Raw genomic sequence first — 13,790 nt, forward strand, 5'->3', positions numbered from 1 at the left:
GCGACAGCAGCAGCCCCAGAGCGAGATCCGCGACCGCGCCGAAAGCTAGTCCCACCTCCCACTGTGGTGCCTGATGCAGCTTCAGAGCCTGAGCTGGAAAATCCCATCACTGCTGCTGGAGCTCAGCAACTCAAAAGAGCAGGGACGTCATCTGTCGTGTCGGGCCCAGTGCAGCTGGTGGTCAGAGCTCTGATCCACCGTGAGGACGTGCAAGAGTCACCTGCGCCCTTGGAAAGCCAGGAGCCTCAGCAGGCCCCAGCACCAGCCACGGAGGTCCCTGAAGAGCCCGAGATGACACCTCCCACGTCAGAGCCACGGCAGGATATACTCACAGCTCTGACTCCCTGCCGGGAGCTAGAAGAGTCACCTGCACCTTTGGAAAGCCTGGAGCCCGCGCAGGCTCCAGCACTACCTATGGAGGTCCCTGAGGGGACCCTGATGCCACCTGCCCTGTCGGAGACGGCGCAGGACATACTCACTGCTCTGACTCCCTCTCAGGAGCTCCAGGAGCCACGTCCGGCCTCGGCAGCGCCGGAGCCCGAGCAGCCTGCAGCACCAGCTTCGGAGGTCCCTGAAGAGCCCCTTAGGCCGCGTCCCATGTCACAGCCAACAGAGGATATACTCCCACCTCTGACTCCCTGTCAGGAGCTTGAGGACCGCCCTGCACTTTTCGCAGCCCCAGCGTCCGCGCACGCTGCAGCACTAGCTACGGAGGTCCCTGAAGGGCCCCTGATGCCACTTGCCATGTCTGAGCCACCGGAGGATGTACACAGAGCTCTGACCCCCTGTCAGCAGCTCCAAGAGCCACCTCCGGCCTTGGCAGCGCCGGAGCCCGAGCAGCCTGCAGCACCAGATTCGGAGGTCCCTGAAGAGCCCCTTAGGCCGCGTCCCATGTCACAGCCAACAGATGATATACTCCCAGCTCTGACTCCCTGTGAAGAGCTTGAAGACCGACCTGCACTTTTCGCAGCCCCGGCGCCCACACACGCTGCAGCACCAACTATGGAGGTCCCTGAAGGGCCCCTGATGCCACCTGCCCTGTCAGAGACGGCGCAGGACATACTCAGAGCTCTGACTCCCTGTCCGAAGCCTGAAGACCCACCTGCGCCCTTGGCAGCCCCGGAGCCCGAGCAGGCTCCAGTCCTAGCTATGGAGGTCCCTGAAGAGCCCCTTAGGCCACGTGACATGTCGGAGCCAGCGGAGGCTATACTCACAACTCTGACTCTATGTCGGGAGCTACAAGAGAAACCTGCACCTTTTGCAGCCACAGCGCCCGCGCACGCTGCAGCACTAGCAATGGAGGCCCCTGAAGGGCCCCTGATGCCACTTGCCGTGTCTGAGCTACCGGAGGATATACACAGAGCTCTGACTCCCTGTCAGGAGCTCCAAGAGCCACCTCCGCCCTTGGCAGCGCCGGAGCCCGAGCAGCCTGCAGCACCAGCTTCGGAGGTCCCTGAAGAGCCCCTTAGGCCACGTTCCATGTCACCACCAACAAAGGATATACTCACAGCTCTGACATCCTGTCAGGAGCTTGAAGACCCACCTGCACCTTTCGCAGCCCCGGCGCCCACGCACGCTGCAGCACCAACTATGGAGGTCCCTGAAGGGCCCCTGATGCCACTTGCCATGTCAGAGGAAGCGGAGGATACACTCACAGCTCTGACGAACGGTCATGAGCTGCAAGAGCCACCGGCGTCTATGGCAGCCCCAGAGCCTGAGCAGGCTCCAGCTCCAGCTATGGAGGTCCCTGAAGGGCCCCTGATGCCACCTGCCCTGTCGGAGCCGGCACAGGACATACTCACAGCTCTGACTCCTTGTCAGAAGCTCCAAGAGCCACCTGCGCCCTTGGCAGCCCCAGAGCCCGAGCAGGCTGCAGTCCTAGCTACGGAGGTCCCTCAAGAGCCCCTTAGGCCACGTGACATGTCAGAGCAACCGGAGTATACACTCACAACTCTGACTCTCTGTCAGGTGCTAGAAAGGTCACCTGCACCTTTGACAGCGCGGGAGCCTGAGCAGGCTCCGGCACCAGCCATGGAGGTCCCTGAAGAGCCCGTGATGACAACTTCCATTTCAGAGCCACAGCGGGATATACTCACAGCTCTGAGTCTCTGTCAGGAGCTTGAAGACCCACCTGCACCTTTCGCAGCCGCAGCGCCCGCGCACGTTGCAGCACTAGCTCTGGAGGTCCCTGAAGGGCCCCTGATGCCACTTGCCATGTCAGAGGAAGCGGAGGATACACTCACAGCTCTGACGAACGGTCATGAGCTGCAAGAGCCACCGGCGTCTATGGCAGCCCCAGAGCCCGAGCAGGCTCCAGCTCCAGCTATGGAGGTCCCTGAAGGGCCCCTGATGCCACCTGCCCTGTCGGAGCCGGCGCAGGACATACTCACAGCTCTGACTCCCTGTCAGAAGCTCCAAGAGCCACCTGCGCCCTTGGCAGCCCCGGAGCCCGAGCGGGCTGCAGTCCTAGCTATGGAGGTCCCTCAAGAGCCCCTTAGGCCACGTGACATGTCAGAGCCAGCGGAGGATATACTCACAGCTCTGACTCTCTGTCAGGGGCTAGAAAGGTCACCTGCACCTTTGACAGCGCGGGAGCCTGAGCAGGCTCCGGCACCAGCCACGGAGGTCCCTGAAGAGCCCGTGATGACACCTGCCATTTCAGAGCCACGGCAGGATATACTCACAGCTCTGACTCTCTGTCGGGAGCTAGAAGAGTCACGTGCACCTTTGGAAAGCCTGGAGCCCGCGCAGGCTCCAGCACTACCTATGGAGGTCCCTGAGGGGACCCTGATGCCACCTGCCCTGTCGGAGACGGCGCAGGACATACTCACTGCTCTGACTCCCTCTCAGGAGCTCCAGGAGCCACGTCCGGCCTCGGCAGCGCCGGAGCCCGAGCAGCCTGCAGCACCAGCTTCGGAGGTCCCTGAAGAGCCCCTTAGGCCGCGTCCCATGTCACAGCCAACAGAGGATATACTCCCACCTCTGACTCCCTGTCAGGAGCTTGAGGACCGCCCTGCACTTTTCGCAGCCCCGGCGCCCACACATGCTGCAGCACCAACTATGGAGGTCCCTGAAGGGCCCCTGATGCCACCTGCCCTGTCGGAGCCGGCGCAGGACATACTCACTGCTCTGACTCCCTGTCAGGAGCTCCAAGGGCCACCTCCGCCCTTGGCAGCACCGGAACCCGAGCAGCCTGCAGCACCAGCTACGGAAGTCCCTGAAGAGCCCCTTAGGCCACGTCCCATATCAGAGCCAACAGAGGATATACTCAGGGCTCTGACCCTCTCTCAGGTGCAAGAAGAGTCACCTGCACCTTTGACAGCGCGGGAGCCTGAGCAGGCTCCGGCACCAGCCATGGAGGTCGCTGAAGAGCGCGTGATGACACCTCCCATTTCAGAGCCACGGCAGGATATACTCAAAGCTCTGACACCATGTCAGGATCTTGAAGACCCACCTGCACCTTTCGCAGCCCGAGCGCCCGCGCATGCTGCAACACTAACTATGGAGGTCCCTGAAGGGCCCCTGATGCCACCTGCCCTGTCGGAGCCGGCGCAGGACATGCTCACTGCTCTGACTCCCTGTCAGGAGATCCAAGAGCCACCTCCGCCCTTGGCAGCGCCGGAGCCCGAGCAGCCTGCAGCTCCAGCTTCGGAGGTCCCTGAAGAGCCCCTTGGGCCACGTCTCATGTCACAGCCAACAGATGATATACTCCCAGCTCTGACATCCTGTCAGGAGCTTGAAGGCCGTCCGGCACTTTTCGCAGCCCCGGCGCCCACGCACTCTGCAGCACCAACTATGGAGGTCCCTGAAGGGCCCCTGATGCCACTTGCCATGTCAGAGGAAGCGGAGGATACACTCACAGCTCTGACGAAAGGTCATGAGCTGCAAGAGCCACCGGCATCTATGGCAGCCCCAGAGCCCGAGCAGACTCCAGCTCCAGCTATGGAGGTCCCTGAAGGGCCCCTGATGCCACCTGCCCTGTCGGAGCCGGCGCAGGACATACTCACAGCTCTGACTCCCTGTCAGAAGCTCCAAGAGCCACCTGCGCCCTTGGCAGCCCCGGAGCCCGAGCTGGCTCCAGTCCTAGCTATGGAGGTCCCTGAAGAGCCCCTTTGGCCACGTGACATGTCAGAGCCAGCGGAGGCTATACTCACAACTCGGACTCTCTGTCGGGAGCTAGAAGAGTCACCTGCACCTTTTGCAGCCCCGGCGCCCGCGCACGCTGCAGCACTAGCTCTGGAGGTCCCTGAAGGGCCCCTGATGCCACCTGCCCTGTCGGAGCCGGCGCAGGACATACTCACAGCTCTGACTCCCTGTCAGGAGCTCCAAGAGCCACCTCCGCCCTTGGCAGCACCGGAACCCGAGCAGCCTGCAGCACCAGCTACGGAGGTCCCTGAGGAGCCCCTCAGGCCACGTCCCATATCAGAGCCAACAGAGGATATACTCAGGGCGCTGACCCTCTCTCAGGTGCAAGAAGAGTCACCTGCACCTTTGACAGCGCGGGAGCCTGAGCAGGCTCCGGCACCAGCCATGGAGGTCCCTGAAGAGCCCGTGATGACACCTCCCATTTCAGACCCACGGCAGGATATACTCAGCGCTCTGACTCCCTGTCAGGAGCTTGAAGACCCACCTGCACCTTTGGCAGCCCCGGCGCCCGCGCACGCTGCGGCACTAACTATGGAGGTCCCTGAAGGGCCCCTGATGTCACTTGCCTTGTCAGAGCCAGCGGAGGATATACGCAGAGCTCTGACTCCCTCTCAGCAGCTCCAAGAGCCACCTGCACCTTTGGCAGCCCCGGAGTCCAAGCAGGCTACAGCACCAGTTATCGGGCTTGCCGAAGGGCGCCGCCTACCACCTCTCTCAGTGGAGCATCCGGCCTCGGCCCCGGAGCAGCCGTTCCTGCTCGCTGAATCCCCAAAGGATGGCTTCCCCTCCCCTGTCATTCCAGTGTTTCTAATTTTTGCGTTGTTCATGCACCTATTTCATAGCTTAATACATTCTGGTCTATAAATAAAGGATAAATTGAGTTTTCATGGAATTTTACTCTGATCCTTTTAAACTGTACCTCCAGGTGTCATTAGGTACACAGTGTCTCACAACCTGTCCTTCTACAATATTTCCCTCCCAGACACTCCCGTGCCACTCGTCAGATACTGCTCATTCCCTCAGCCCAGTCCCTGCAGCCACGGCTCCCCTCTCGTCTCCGCCTCTGTGAGTTACTTCTTCTGGGTTTTCGTGTGTGTGGGATCAGGCAGTGTGGCCTTTTTGTATCTAGCTACGTAACCTATGAGTGATTCATTTTTTTTTCAGCTTTTTTTCTCTTAAAAAACAAACAAACACAGAAAAACAAAAACAGAAACAAAAAAAAAAAACCCCCATTTTACTACAAAGGAATATTGCTGATACAATACCGCGCATGTGAAGCCCCAAAATGAAATGTTTTCATGATCTGGGATAGGCTTCCCTTTTGTAAGTGTGACCCAGGAGCCAGAAATATCTGGGTCCAGGAGACACCTTCAAAATCTTTCATTTTCCTGGATAGGCCAGGTTTCAATGATTCTAATGTGCATGTTATAAAAATATTAAGACTGCATATTAAATCTTCCTCTTTATTACAAACGTATCAGGTAATTTAAAAGTTCTCTAAGGTTTCAGCCAGATTACGTTTCGGTAGCAAAAGAGTGATGTAAATATGAAGAAAGGAAGACACATTCCTTCTACCTTCTACCACGAGAGCCCATAACACATGGCGTCCCTCTTCCAGTCCTTTCCCTCGGAGTGTATGGGTGAGTGAGAGCGGGGGAGGGGGTTTGCCTGTGTGGGGGACAGGGTGGGGCAGGGAGGGTTCCACAGCTGGGCTCTTGTGCGGCCGGAGGTCCCCACAGTGGACAGGCACTGCTACACCTCTCCTGTCCCCTTCTGCATTTTCAGGGGCTACACATCATTTACTCAGCAGCACCACCTGCCCAACAACTGAGACCTCTCCAATTCTTTGAGTCTCCTCCTTAAAGTGAAGAGTACAATGTGCCGTAAATCTCTTCTGCTTTAGGGCTGTTTCCTAAAAGCACAATTTCTGGAACACACGCTAGTCCCATTGTTGGAGTATTGGCTGCAGGGTCCTCTAGCTATACTCTCTTTCTTTCCGTGGAGCCTTGCTCGGGAAAGGAGGGTCCCCGGAGACTAGAGATGAACCCTGAAATCACGAGGAAGACAAGCCAGCACTGAGGCCACCAGGCTACCTGGGCGGGACCCGTGGAGCAGGGAAGAGCCTGTCCATACCGCCCTCATGGATCCTCCCTCCACAAGCAGCCCTGCCCCCCCACCCCCCCACCCCCGTCCTGGAACACCCCTCATCCAGACCCTGTCCCGGGACACACCCCAGCCACTCCAGCCCCTCTTGCTCTAGAACTCAGCTTCTAAGTAGAGCAACCGGGTCCTGCTTCCAGGCCAGCAGAGGGGCGTCGGCCGGGCCACACTTGTCTGCTTGCTCCGGGTCCATCCTTTTGGGCCCTCTCCTCGCAGGAAGGAACCAACCTCTCAGGGCCGCTCAGCTCAGGGAGTCACAGACATGACCTGAATGTGTTCATCCATATGTCCACTAGGTGGCAACAGCGAGAACTGCTCGAACCTCTGTGAACAGGAGGGACCTTTACTGAGGAGGCAAGAGAAGGCTAGCTGAGGAGGACAAAGCCGGAACTGACACCCCACCCCCACCCCCCACCATGGGGTGGACGTGACATTCCTCAGGCACTCCCGGCTGCCCTAAGGGGCAAAGAAATAGTTCACCTATAGACACCATAATCCTGCAAGACTTAAGTCTCCCTCAGTTTCCCAATGTCTTAGCACTTTCCAAGAACCAAGCCCTTCTATCAATTACTTAGCTTCCTGAAGGGAAAGTAGATACAATGAAATGTCCTTCTAATCTGCAGCCTCCAGGAAGTTCCCAACCGTCTTAATGTTCATGCCTTGCTAGAGGGCAAAACCACCTTCCCTAGACAATGGCAAGGCCTCCGTACCTTGGGAGTCTTCTTTAACGTATGCAAGTATTATCTCAACCTCCCTTTTTCCTTCCCTTCCCCCAACCCCATAGTCTTATCATCAGCCACCCCTCACAAGCCGGGGCAGCAGCTCTTTCTGCCACGGGTCCTGTCATAAACCACCAATTTTGCACCAAAGACGTCTCAAGAATTCTCTCCTGGTCGTCGGCTCCGGGTTCCACCCCACTGAACCTCACCTATATTCCACGACCTCCTCATTTCCAAAGCACACCGGGTGCTCATGGAAGCTGCAGGATGGACAGAGCCTCAACCGGCGGCTTTGGCACTGGGCATAGCCCCTCCACACCCCTCAGGCTCCTCCAGCAGTGACCCCCTGCCCCTGCCAGCCCCGATTCCCGATAACCCTCCGGTTCAGTTGTTGTGAGAGCAGTGCCTACGCTTCCTGCTCGAGACCCAAGTGAGGAGAAGGGAGAGATCCCTCTCCTCGCACCAAGTCACTTGACGGGGAGTCCACTTGATCAGAAGCTCTCCGTCTGGGAGCCCTGCAAAGGACAGGAATGCTGTGACCCTCCGCCTTCCCCCAGGACCTTTGGTGTGGGGAGCACCGCAGACGTCTACACAACTTGGCGCACAACAGCATCACACCTCCGCGCCTACAGATGCGGGCGGCCGTTTTTATTCTCACCCTCTCAAGAGGCGGGGAAAGCCCTCTGGGAACGCAAGGCACACAGAGCAACCCGCTGACCCTGAGCCCCACCGGGCCCCCTGGCAAGGGGCAGTGCATCCCCGTCCAGGCAAAAACACCTGCGAAACAGGGCACTAGGCACCTGCCCCCCGAAAACGAGGTGAAACAACAAGTGAACAGCAAGTTTACAGACCAAAGAGGACGGCCAAACTCCGGCGCTAGGGGAAAACAGCACCTAGAGCTCGAGGCTTTTTCTCATCGTTCATTTCTCTCTCCATTCAAAATTTTCCATTTCGTTTTTTTTTTTTTCTTGTCTTTTGTCCCTTTCCAACTACTTTTTCTTTTTCTCTTAGCAACTCTTCATTTTTCAATCTTTTCTTAACTTTCATTTTTTACATTGACATTTTATACACATATTCTTCATTTTTGGATTCCTGGCGCTATATTCAATTTGATTTCTGTGTATATATGAGTTTGGCTTTCTTTACCATTTTGGGATTTAGTGACTTCCAACACACCGACCAACAGACACTCGGGACCAAGTGGCTCACCCTGTTTTGTCCACCCTGTGAGATCCTAATCTCTCTCTCCCCCATCCATTCTTCTCTGGGAAAAGTGACTAGAGGGAGGGATTCACAGCAAAAGAAAGAGCCAGAGGTAACCCTCTCTGCCACTGATCTAATGCATACGGTTTTAAGTAAGATGTCAGAGCTGGAACTCAGGATGACAATTACAGAGTTGCTAGCTGGGCTTGAAAAAAGTCTAAATGACACGAGAGACTCTCAGAGTGCAGAAATGAAATCGAATCAGGCCCAAATTCCAAAGGCTCTAACTGAGATGCAGTCTACATTGCATGTGGACGCTCTAACGGCCAGGGTCAATGAGGCAGAAAGCAGAGTCAGTGACACCAAAGACAAGCTGACGGAAAGGAAGGAAGCCGAGGAAAAGAGAGAAAGCCAACGAATGGACCATGGGTGGAGGAATCGAAAAATCAGTGATGCCACAAAAGGAAACAATATTGGAATTACTTCTGGCCCCGAGGGAGAAGACACAGAGGGACAGAAGATCTGTCTGTGTAGATCGTAGCTGAGAACTTCCCCAATCTGGGAGGGAAACGGGCATTCAAGTCCAAGAGGTAGAGAGGACTCTTCCCCAAATCCACAGGAATAGAGGAACACCCTAACATATACAGTGACGTTTGCAATTTCAGACACAAAGAGAAAATCCTGAAAGCAGCTTGAGACAAGAGGGTCTTCTAGCCACATACCTATCCACAGAGACCTGGCACACCAGAAAGGGCTGGCGTGATCGAGTCAGGGTACTAAATGAGAAAAACATGCAGCCAAGAATACTTTACCCAGCAAGGAGGCATTCCGAATAGGAGCAGAGATAAAGAGCTTCCAGGACAGAAAGGAACTCAAAGGATTTGGCCGCGAAACCACCCTGCAAGAAATAGGAAGGGGGATCCTGTAAGTGAAGAGACACTCCAACAGTACCACAGACCAGAAAGAAACAGAGACCATCTACAGAATTAGGGACGTGACAGGTAACGCAATGGACTCATCTCCATCTGCTTTTTAGATTTTTTCTTTATCATTGGTCTGAAGCAATTTTATTGCTTCCCATTTTATTGGGATGTAGGTTGATAAGGAGGGTTTTTTTTTCATGATCTTTATGTTTGGGGATTTTGTTGGCTGGATTCCTGAATTCTTGAATCTCTGGGTGTAGAGGGTTCATACAATTCAGATAATAATCAGACATTACTTCTTCAAACAGTTTTTTTCTGTACCTCAGCCAATTTCTTATCTACCAGGCCACGTGAAATTGCTACAAAGCTCACACATACTCTAGTGTTTGTGTGCAGGGCGTGGTTTGCACCCTTCCTTTTCTCTGCTTTATTCTGGACAAATGCAGTGATCATACATTCACGTTCTCTCTCTCTCTCTCTCTCTCTCTCTCTCTCTCTCTTTTTGCTATTTAGTGTCTAACGTGAAAGAAAGGCCATCTACTACATTTTTCATCTTAGACGTGCTACTGTTCAGCTCCAGAAGTTGGGTTTTCCTTGTTTTCCTATTTTCTATATCTCTGTTTCACTTCATCCTTTGTGTACATTCTTACGTATATAAAACCTCTTTCTAACGGTGGTTTGAATGTCCATGGGCAATACTTCCATCGTCTTTTTCATTTCTGGGTAGGTTTCTATTGTTTAATCTTTCTCCTCAGTACGAGGTGAACTTTTCTCCCTCTTTGCATCCTGGTAATCTTTTGTTGGAAGGCAGCTATCGTGAATGTTAATTGTTAGATATTAACTATGGCTTATATTTCTACACATACTCTTGAGGATTGTTCTGATGGGGAGGCTCCTGGAAAACTATTTTATCCTTCCAGACTAGCTTTCCAAAGGTTTGTTAGGTGGTATCACAGTGGTCTTCAATGTATTTTGCTACTGTTCTGTTGGTATTCTGAGCTCTCTTTGCAATGTCCCACGAATTACGAGGTTTTCCACTCTGCCTGCTGCCGGTAGCACAGACTTTTCCTGATTGTGTGTGAAGGCTAGTGACATTTTCCTCTCTGCTTCCCCTGGGCTATTATTTTCCCCACACCACCTACGTTCCTCACACATGTGCCCTACTGCGGAATTCTATGACAACTCCAAAGTGATCCTAGATGGCTTTCTGAGGTCCTCTTTCTCTGTGCAGCTCTCCTCAGTATTCTGTACTGTAAACCGCAGCCATATTGACTTCTCCAAACTTCCACCTTGCTGTCTCCAACTCATGGAAATGGCTGAGCTTCGCCTGTGTTCTACATTCCTGACCCGTAGACTAGAAATGAAATCTCTTTAGGCAGTAAGTTAGGGAAATGCAGAGTCCCTCATGTTTGTCTTCCCCCTTGCACTAGTCACTTCCCTGCATTGCCTGGAAATATATCGAAAGTGTTCTTTTGCCAGGGCGCCTGGGTGGCTCAGTTGCTTACGCCTCCGACTCGTGATCTGGACTCAGGTCACGAACTCAGGGTCTTGGGATCAAGACCAGCATTGCGCATCACACTCAGCACAGAGTCGGCTTGAGATTCTGTCTCCCCTCTCCCTCTCTCCTCCCCACCCCCCCCCCACTCTGTCTCTCAAACCAACACAGAAAATCTTTCAAATAAAAGAAAACCAGTTACGTAAGAGACAGCCTCTGCAACAAGGGGAAGACCCCAGCAGGGTCCGTGCCTTGCCCAGAATCACAGACTGGTAAGAAGGCAGAACCAGGCCTGAACCCAGCTCTCCGAGTGTCCTCAACGGTGGGGCCGTGGCTGAACCTAGCTACTCACTGGGAGCTCGGGAAGAGGTTGTGTTTTGGAACTGGCTGTAGACCTGGAGATGGTGTGGGGGTGAGAAGAAGCATCGACATCCCAGGCAGGAGGCATCCCAGCACGTACCCGTCTGAGGAGGAGCCCGGGCCAGGGCAACCCACTGACGGCACCCCTGCCCGCAGGACACCCAGAGGAAAGGAGGGATGGCTCGTGACACACGACTGGCAGCGTCTAGGGGTAAGGGTGGGCTCAGCCCCTCTAAGCCAAGGCTCCAATGCCTTCTGCAGGGTTTGCCTTGGAAATTAGAAAGCCTAAGACCTGGGAAAGCTATTTCCCATCCACCCCTAGGTGGGACTCTCATCTTCTGGGCCTGCACAATAGGAGTACTGGGGCACGCACACGTGCACAGATACACACACAACACAATAGGGACTGTGGGTGGCATCGGAGGAGCTACAGACTCAGAGAAGGTGAGAAAGGAAGAAAATGTGGTGGCAGGTATTCCCTACGTGGGACACCACTCCCCCAGTTTCTTAGATGGTATCCCACCTATGCCTGTGGACTTCCGCAAGAAGTCCGCTGGAAAAATCCCTATCGCACAGGCAAGACACAGACCATCCCTGACGGGCACAACGGCTTCTCCGGGGTCCCCAACAGGGAAGATGGAGACTTGCGTCAGAGCCCGGGGTGTTTCTAAGCTGGGGCCCTGGCTGCACCCAGACCTTCCCTAGGGCCTGTGGAGAGGGTTGTGTTGGTGTCACCGGGTACGCATGTGGCATGGCACGCAGAAAGGGGATGAGCAGTCGGCAGCCCAGAGCACTGTTTGTGTAGGTGCTAGTCCAGGTGTGCACTCGGGGAGGGGATCCCAGGAAGTGAAGTCACTTCCCTGATAACCGACCCCCACAGAACTTGGAACCCCGGTCACCAGGCACCCACATTCTAGTGCGGTCCCGTATCAGGCTCACTTGGCCGGAGACATTCGATAGTGAAAGATGTTCTCTTGCTGCGTGCCCATTTTCCGGGGCTCTGGCTTCCAGAAACCCCGGGCTGAGGGACTTTTCACCTGCTGCAGACACTGGCTCAACCCGCGCCCCCGACGCCGCAGGGCCTTTGCCAGGAGGTGCCGGAAGGTAATACCGAGCGGCCTAGGCTAGGCCAGGCCAGGCCAGGCCAGGCCAGGCCACGCCAGGCCAGGCCAGGCCACCTCTCCGAGCCACCCCCGGGCAGCCCCATCCCCCCAGTTTCAGGGAAAGAGGGGTATGTGGGGGAGGTCCCGCCCTGGGCTGGAGGAGGTTGCAGGGCAGTGGATACCCTGGGGATGCCTTCATGGTCACACCGATGCCACGGTGGGCAGGGTGGAAAGAGGATTCCTGAGGTGCCTCTCACCAGGGCCAGAGTGAATCCAAGGCCCTCGAGCTGTGTCACTTTTCTCTCCATGGTGGAGCTGCGTGCATCCTGGGGTGTGGTGGGTCTGCAAGGGAGTCCCCTGGGTCTGAGGACCAGCAAAGGCAGCCAGACAGACCTCCGAGGCCTCCCGCCTGGCTGCCGGACACTGTCTTTACAGAGCTCCACACAGGAGACAGGGCAGGAGCTGAACGATGGGATCCCCTGCCCCACCTCCCAAAAGGACAGGAAGGAGTCCCCTACTGCCAACAAAGTCCAGCGCTGGCTCAGGGTGAGTGGAGGTGCCGGAGGGACCCAGCACCCAGGGCACCGATGCGGCACAAAGGGACCCAGATCCCAGAAACCAGCCTCTGGGCTCCTCGGGGCTCCCTCCTGGACTCCTGCTCCCATGTGAACCTGGATCCCCATCTCCTCCCCAAACCTGCCCTCAGGGCCCTGCCAACGGCCTTGGCCCCATGCACAGTCCCTATCCACATATCTGTACGAATATCAGAAAAGCCACCTTAAACCACCTCTCATCCCTTGCTCGAGATCCTGCTGAGCTGGGAGACTTCTCCCCAAAGGGGCCTGGGGCTCATGGTACTATGCCTATTGCTCTGCCCTTTGGTTGTGAAGGAACCCATCCCTGGGGGCCCTCCAGGGTCCGGAGCAGGCGCCTCCTTGTGCTGCACAACATTCCAGAAGGCCCATCCGTTACCGCAGCCACTGAGCCCTTCACAGAGGCAGGACGTTCATGTGATTCCCTTCTGTTGCCAACTCACAGCGCTGCACGGAACATCCCACGTGCCCTAAAATCCCGAGCACCCCCACCCATGAAACAGTCTCTGTGTTCTCAAGCCTGACATACATCGTCAGAAATCACAGGGACGATGCCGTTAGTGCAGGGAGCGGCTGTCAATACTCAGCTAACGATCTGACCTGAGATACCGACGTCCATTCACACACCCCCCACCTCACATCCCCGTATTCTTGCCATTCTCCTTTTTCCCTAAAGAGATTGCACGAGTTATTTTTTTGAGAGACAGACAGAGATAGAGATAGAGACAGAGACAGAGACAGAGACAGAGACAGAGACGGGGGTTGGAGACACAGAGGGAGAGACAGGATCCTCAAGCAGACCCTGCCCTAAGTGCGAAGCCTGACGACGGACTCGATCTCAGGACGCGCGCATCAGGAGCTCAGCCGAAACCAAGAGGCGGACCCTGAACCCACGGAACCAGCCAGGCACCTTGCTCCTTTTGTCTACTGTGGGCCCTCCTGTCCCACCTCTTTGCCCACGTCACCGAGAGCCTGGGGGTTTGCTCTGGGCTCCAACCCCCAACCCTCCTGGTGACCACAGTGAAGACCGCATGTCTCCCCTGTCCCACCTCAGGCTAGAAAGGCCTCAACCGTGAAGAGCAATGGGA

This window comes from Ursus arctos, unplaced genomic scaffold (assembly GCF_023065955.2).
Source record: "Ursus arctos isolate Adak ecotype North America unplaced genomic scaffold, UrsArc2.0 scaffold_37, whole genome shotgun sequence".
NCBI lineage: Eukaryota > Metazoa > Chordata > Mammalia > Carnivora > Ursidae > Ursus > Ursus arctos.